The sequence below is a fragment of the Cornus florida genome, unplaced genomic scaffold, assembly GCF_030987335.1.
Source record: "Cornus florida cultivar Cherokee Brave unplaced genomic scaffold, ASM3098733v1 CherokeeBrave_3.0.0_Hap2_Chr05, whole genome shotgun sequence".
Lineage (NCBI taxonomy): Eukaryota > Viridiplantae > Streptophyta > Magnoliopsida > Cornales > Cornaceae > Cornus > Cornus florida.
Genome location: NW_026775575.1, coordinates 75,247,032 through 75,254,175, shown reverse-complemented (window position 1 = coordinate 75,254,175; position 7,144 = coordinate 75,247,032). Strand labels below are relative to the sequence as shown.

Genomic DNA, 7,144 nt, shown 5'->3' with positions numbered 1-7,144 from the left:
TCCCATACCGGTGCATACAATCCACAAAGTCTATATAATTGAAAGAACCAGTCATACTGTTCACCAATTAAAATCCATAAGGTAGGAATTAGCATTTTGAGCTAAACCATACCTAGTATGCCACCGTCCCATACCGGTGCATACCATCCTCCATATCCATGTAAATTACAACATTCAAATGATAAGCAAGTAATTTACAATGCAAAACCAAACCCAGATAATTGACAGAATTTTAATGTGAGAATTCAACAATTAAAATCCAATACATAATTCCAAATAATTGGTCAAATTTAATATAAGAATTCGGCAATTATAATCCAATATATGATTCCAAATAATTGACCGAATTAAGTATAAGAATTCAGCAATTATGTTCCAATACATAATTCCAGGTAAATTACAAGGCATAAATAATAAGCACGTAATTTATAGTCCAAAACCAACCATCCACATCGTTGCAGAATAGTATTTAGTATTTCAACAACTTAAAACCAAAACCATGTAAATTACAGACTATGAATGATAGTACAGCAATTTAAAATCTAAAACCAATATCCAATTAATTACAGAAGATTTTTAAATGCTTCAGCAATTTAAATCCAAACAATTAACCATATAGTTGCAGGAGATGATTTAATAAATCAACAACTAACATCCAGAGCCTGTATAGATCACATCTAACACATTAATGACCCTATAATATATTTAAACCATTTTATAAATATATTAAATCCCACTGGAATGCCTAAAAATAAGCTTAAGTATTTAAAACTTCATCCATCCACCAACCGTATACAATTGTACATAAGTGTTATACAGTTTGATCCGTTAATTTAGAATTAAGCGTAAATCAATTTAGGGTCTTAATAACACCCAAAATTAACTATTTAATCCCCCCGTGAAGTCTTATTAAATTTCTAAAATTTTAATCAAGCCATTTAGTTCCTTTCTCTGTTAGTAGCATACACCGTGGTATATTTTTACACTGCTTCATCCTTTGTCTTAAAGACTTAAACCATGCAACATTAAGTTTAATAACACTTAAAATTAACTACTTAGATCCTCTGTTAAGTCCCTACAGTTCATTAGCATCACTCAGAAGCTCAAACAGTGCTCAAAACACCAAACAGAGCCCTAAAACCACTTTCTGGACGTAAAAACAAATTGGAGCCGGCTCTTGGAATGGAAAAGCCGGCTCTTCCCCTATTGGAGCCGGCTCCAATCCCCTAGGAGCCGGCTCTTGCTGAAGGGGAGCCGGCTCTTGACTTTCTAGAGCCGGCTCTCTCCCTCTTGAGAGCCTCCAATTCATCCCTGCTCCGTTTTTTACCTATCTGCTCGTTCTCTGGTCAGTCCCTACCCCTCTGTTTATTTCTTAAACTGATCTTAAGGGTTTATTATCACTCTATTAACATCTCCAAGGTTTGATTACAGTAATTTAAAACAATTACAAAGCTTAAGGTTGCTATTGAACTTACCAAGCTTTTAGTATCAAAACTGAAACTATATGCAGAAACAGAAACGGAACAGATTGCACACGTATTTAGAACAGAATAATAACATCCCTATGAGTTCTGTATAACCCCAGTAGAGTTCCTATATTGTGTCTACAAGAGTTGCAGTCAAATACAGAAACTAAGGCTACGATGGAAACCATATGCTTAAAGCACAGAAAACTGAAACACCACTTGCATACACTGTAACAGATATTGATTTCAACACATACAGACCAACAATATAACACGTAATAAACATATCAATTCCAGTTTCTGCTTGATTAAACCCTAGAGATTATCTAGGTGCACAGAACACGGCCCAAAGGGAAAGAGGAAGATAGAACTTGCCTGAATAGGTTTGCAAACAAACCCTTGTTGCCGTTGGTCTCAGTTTTTCCGACATCCACTGAAACTTGTCTAACCTCCTAGAACCTCTGCTCCTTCCTTCTCCTTGGTTAAACCTTGGAACCCCAGTCGAAATTCTCACAAACTGCTCTGTTCTCACCAAAACTCCCTCTGTAACTCTCTCTATTTGGCAGACTTTTCCGTGTAAAAGCTACGACAATATGTAATCCTAGGTTTAACATATACTGAGGTATTTATAATTGCAAGATTAAAACCCTAATCCACAGAGCCCTAACTTCGTCGGCCCACAAAGTAACCCAGTTTAGTTACATATCAGATGCTTCTGAGACGGCTCCAAAAACCCTAACTAAACGTATCTAAAACCCTAGTTAATGGAAATTACATAATTACCCTGTTCAAAAATTAAATACTTAATAAATAATTAATTTAATTACACCCATTAATTAAATCAAATAAGCAAGCAACGAATCACTTAAAACACATAAAATAAATAAAATAATTAATTAAAATAAACAAACAAATAAAGAATTACACCCTTAATTAAAATAAACAAACAATTAAAAAAAATAACACAATGAATAAAATAAACAAACAATTGGACACATAAGCATATAGATACAAAATCAATTTAAAATGCACAAAAATAAAATTTAAATTCCATTTTTATCCCTTTTGAAATTAGGGGTATTACATGATGCACCGGGTAATGGTAATGGTAATGGTAATAGAGAACGGGTTCCACTTATTCCTCCACCACAATCACAATTGAGGGATCATTTTATTCCAACCACATATACTTCCCCTTCGTGCTTTATATTTTCGGATGTTGATGCAACCTATTTTGAGATTAAGCCTGCTATGATCCAAATGCTTCCTACTTTTCATGGGTTTGCAATAGAGGATCCTTATAAGCACTTGAATGTATTTTTGGAATTGTGCTCGACCACCAAGTTGACCACTCTTACCAATGATTCATTCAGGATGCGTCTTTTCCAATTTTCTCTCAAGGATAAAATAAAGACTTGGTTGCAATCCCTTCTAATAAATTCCATATCTTCATGGGACATATTGCAATAAGAGTTCTTAAAAAAATACTACATTGTGGGTGACACCACATAAATGAGAAGAGAAATCATGGCATTTTCCCAAATCCTGGGAGAACAGCTCCATGATGCATGGGAAAGATATAATGATCTTCTAAGAAAATGTCCACACCATGATATTGCTCAATGGCAATTAATACAAATTTTCTATGATAGTCTTACAGATTCTTATAGAAACATGGTTGATGCATCCAGTAATGGAGCTTTTCCGTATAAGAGTCCGGCTGACGCTTATGAACTGTTTGAGGCCCTAAGTGAAAATTTAATGCAACATGCTTCTTCCTCTGGGTCTAGGTCTTCACCTGGAATGCATAAGGTTAAAAAACTTTATGAGGTAGAAAAATCTAGTGAGTTAGCCCCTCAAATAGAATCCTTAAACCGTAGGTTTGATCAAATCTTATCATCTGGTTTACTCTTGTTGCTAATCCACAAACTGCCTTACCAAAGGAAGTTTGTTCAATCTATGTTAATCCTTTCGACTTTGCTGACACTTGCCCTATGCTGGGACAATCATCTGAGATCCCACAGGAGCAAATGAATGCTACATTCTCTAGACTAGCTAATAATCCATATTTTTCTACATATAATCCTAGCTGGAGAGATCATCATAATCTATCATGGCGTAATCAAAGTCAAGGAACCACTATTCCTCAATCACAAGGGTAGTATCAAAATTCATCCAATTCTATGCCACAAAATAATTCTTTTAACTAATCTAGTATTTACCGTCCACCTCAGTTTAGGAATCAACCCACTCAAGCTCCTAATCTTCTACCTCCTTCTAGAAATTCTGCTTTTGAGGATCAAGTACTCAATGCTCTTGTTAATCTTAAAACTAATACCCAACTTCTTAATTCTCATTCTCAAGCCAAAGCAAAACTAAAGGCACAAGTTGGGCAAATAGCAAGTACTCTATCTAGAAGAGATGATGGAAAGCTGTCTAATCAGCCAATAGCCAACCCGAAAGGGAAGACTTATATGATTGATAAAACCAATTCCTCAGGTATTCATCATGAGTAAGTTCAGGCTATCGCTACATTGAGGAGTGGTAAAATGGTTGATAACCAAGTTAAAAAAGGATAGGAATAAAAAGAGAGGCTTAGGGTTCTCATTGTTCCTATCATTCACAATCCACATCCCAAGGATGTTTCCTCAAATTCTATTCCATAATCCACCACAGGAGTTGAAGGTGGAGTCACTTTTTCATCTACTCCTAACCCTGAGACAGCTTATGAGCCAAAAGTGCCTTATCCTAAACGTCTCAAGGAACCCTCCCACTTTGGTAAAACAAAGGGAGAAAATTCAAGATATAATGGAGGTCTTTAAACAGGTCAAAATCAATCTTCCTCTGCTTGATGCTATAAAGCAAATTCCAGCCTACTCTAAATTTTTAAAGGACTTGTGCACTCTCAAGAGAAAATCCAAAAGCCAAGCTCCTAAGAAAAATTGTCTCAATGAGCAAGTCAGTGCTATTCTTAAGTATAACACTCCTCTTAAGGTTAAAGATCCTGGTGCTCCTATAATTTCTTACATCATTGGAAACAATGTGATAGAGCGAGCACTTCTTGATCTTGGAGTAAATGTGAATCTTATTCCTTACTCCATGTATGAGAAGCTAGGTCTGGGAGAGTTAAAACCTACGTTGGTTGTTCTACAGCTTGCTGACCGTTCTGTCAGACAACCACGAGGTATTGTTGAAGATGTATTCATAAAAGTGGACAAGTTCTATTTTCAATCGATTTCTTAGTTCTTGATACAGAACCGGTCCACGATTCCAAAAAGTATATTCCAGTTATTCTTGGGCGTCCTTTTCTAGCCACAGCAAATGCTTGCATTAACTATAGGACTAGAGCCATGGATTTATCTTTTGGAAATATGAAAATCAAGTTAAACATCTTTAATGCAATTTATCATCCCTACGATGATAGTGAATGTTTCTTCCTTGATGTTATTGATGAGTTAGTTGAGGAATCACTCCTAACTATTTTATCCAATGATCTTTTAGAAGATTGTCTAAATCACTTTAATTATGAAGATTTCGATATCGAATCTTCAATAGCTGAAGTGAATTCTTTATTCAATTCCACTCCTATCACAGATTTTCCTCCATGAAAGTCTAGACTAGAGCCTCTTCCACCACTTTCTAGTACTCCGCCTATTCCTTCCTTAGAGTCTCCACCTAAGCTTGAGCTTAAGCCACTACCGAAAAAGCTCAAGTATGCGTTCTTGGGTTTAAATGACACCCTCCCCGTGATCATTGCTTCCAATCTTAGAAGTTCTCAAGAAAGTAATCTCTTAAAAGTTCTTGAGCAAAATAAAAAGGCTATTGAGTGGAGTGTGGCTGATTTAAAAGGAATTAGTCCCACAATTTACATGCATCAGATTCATTTAGAGGAGGATTCCCGAACATCTCAGGAACTCCAACGAAGATTGAATCCTCATATGAAGGAGGTGGTTTTAAAGAAAGTTGCGAAGTTGCTAGATGCGGGAATAATCTACCTCATCTCAGATAGTAAATGGGTGAGTCCTACTCAGGTAGTACCTAAAAAGACACGTATTACAGTGGTTTAGATTTTCGAGGGAGAATTAGTTCCATAGCGTACCACTACTGGATGGCGTGTGTGTATTGATTACCAAACTCAACCCCACTACTAGAAAAGATCATTTTCCACTTCCATTCATTGATCAGATTCCAGAGCGATTGGTTGGCCAAAGTTATTATTGCTTTTTAAAAGGATATTTCGGTTATAATCAGGTGGCCATTGATCCTAAGGATCAAGAGAACTTCATGATCCTATTTTATTTGGACTAGAGAGGTAAGTTTACGTTGAGATATCGACGTTAAACTTAGCATTCTGTCGAGCTATCGACGTTAAGCTTAGCATTTGTATATTGTACTGTAGTTTATTTTTATTTTGGTGCTTATTTTTATTTTTATTTTTATTTTTATTTTTATTTTTATCTTTGAGTTGTGTTTTAGTTTTTAGGTTTTTAGTTAGTTTTTATAACTATTTTATTTTTAGGTTAGATTAGGTTGTTTGAAAAAGAAATGAAAAAAAAAATTGAAAAAAATAATAATAATACAAAAATCCAAAAATTTGTCTCAATGCTCGAGCCTTAACTTTGGGGCTCAAGCATCAGCTATCAAAAGCTCGAGCTTGCACACGCTAAGCTCGACCCCTCCATCATCATTAACTTTAGGGTTTTCAGTGGCCATGCTCGAGCCTTCATTTTAGGGCTCGAGCCTCTGTACTTTAAAATATAAGAAAACCCTTGAGCTGAGCTTGAAACCCTCGTGTCTTTGTGTATTCTTGCTTCCATTCTCTCTCAAAACTCTTCAATTTCCATTAAATCATCATCCCTCCAATCTCAGGCTTCACTCTACATCAAAAAGGTAAGATTCTTACTCAATCTCCCTTTGATCTATATAGATATATATATATATATATATATGTATATTTATGTGTATATATGTATATATTTTGATATATATATCTCAATGTATTACCCCGAAACCTTATCTAAATCTATACTTAAACCTCTTTACTCCATTTTAATCATGAATCAATCACCCAAATTTGCAAAAATTTTGGATCTAATTTTGGATTTGAAGAACATAGGTTTAGGTGGTTTGGAGTGTTGAGGTGCAAATATTGAAGGTTTGGGGTTATTGAGTAATTAAGGAAAAGTATTGGGTGGTTTTGGGACGAATTTGGAGGATTTAAGAAGGATTTGATTCGGTTGTGAACCCAAAAAGCTCGAGCCCTCATACTTAGGCTCGAGCCTTGACTTGTAGGAACTTCGAGCATCAGTACCTCAAGCTTGAGCCTCAACCCGAGTAAAGCTCGAGCCATTGGACTTTAGGCTCGAGCCTTGGAGCATATCTTTGAGAGTTTGTTAGACAGTATTGAGGAAGTGTACCGGGGTGTTAGACATTAGCGATGCCTCAACGTCCTCGACAGAGAGTTGTTCGGACTTCGGCGATGGCATTAGATAATGCATGGCGGTATAACACTATCTGCCATGAGACAGATTTTATACTGGAGGACTTCTAGCGCAATAAAGATACATTTTGGGTAGTAGAGGCCCTACAAGTTTGGCAACTGTCAGGATTCCTGCAGCATCCAGCACAGATTGCCTATTCCAGACTGGTTTGAGCATTTTACCGATCTTTGCAGCTTC

The 7,144-nt window shown here is 36.1% G+C and overlaps 1 non-coding gene across 1 annotated transcript; it reads right to left on the bottom strand.

Moving 5' to 3' along the window:
* Positions 1 to 2,976: 2,976 nt before the first annotated feature.
* Positions 2,977 to 3,082, bottom strand: LOC132310799 (small nucleolar RNA R71). Its single transcript, XR_009482708.1, has one exon. It is a non-coding gene; the product is annotated as a small nucleolar RNA R71 (small nucleolar RNA).
* Positions 3,083 to 7,144: the final 4,062 nt, after the last annotated feature.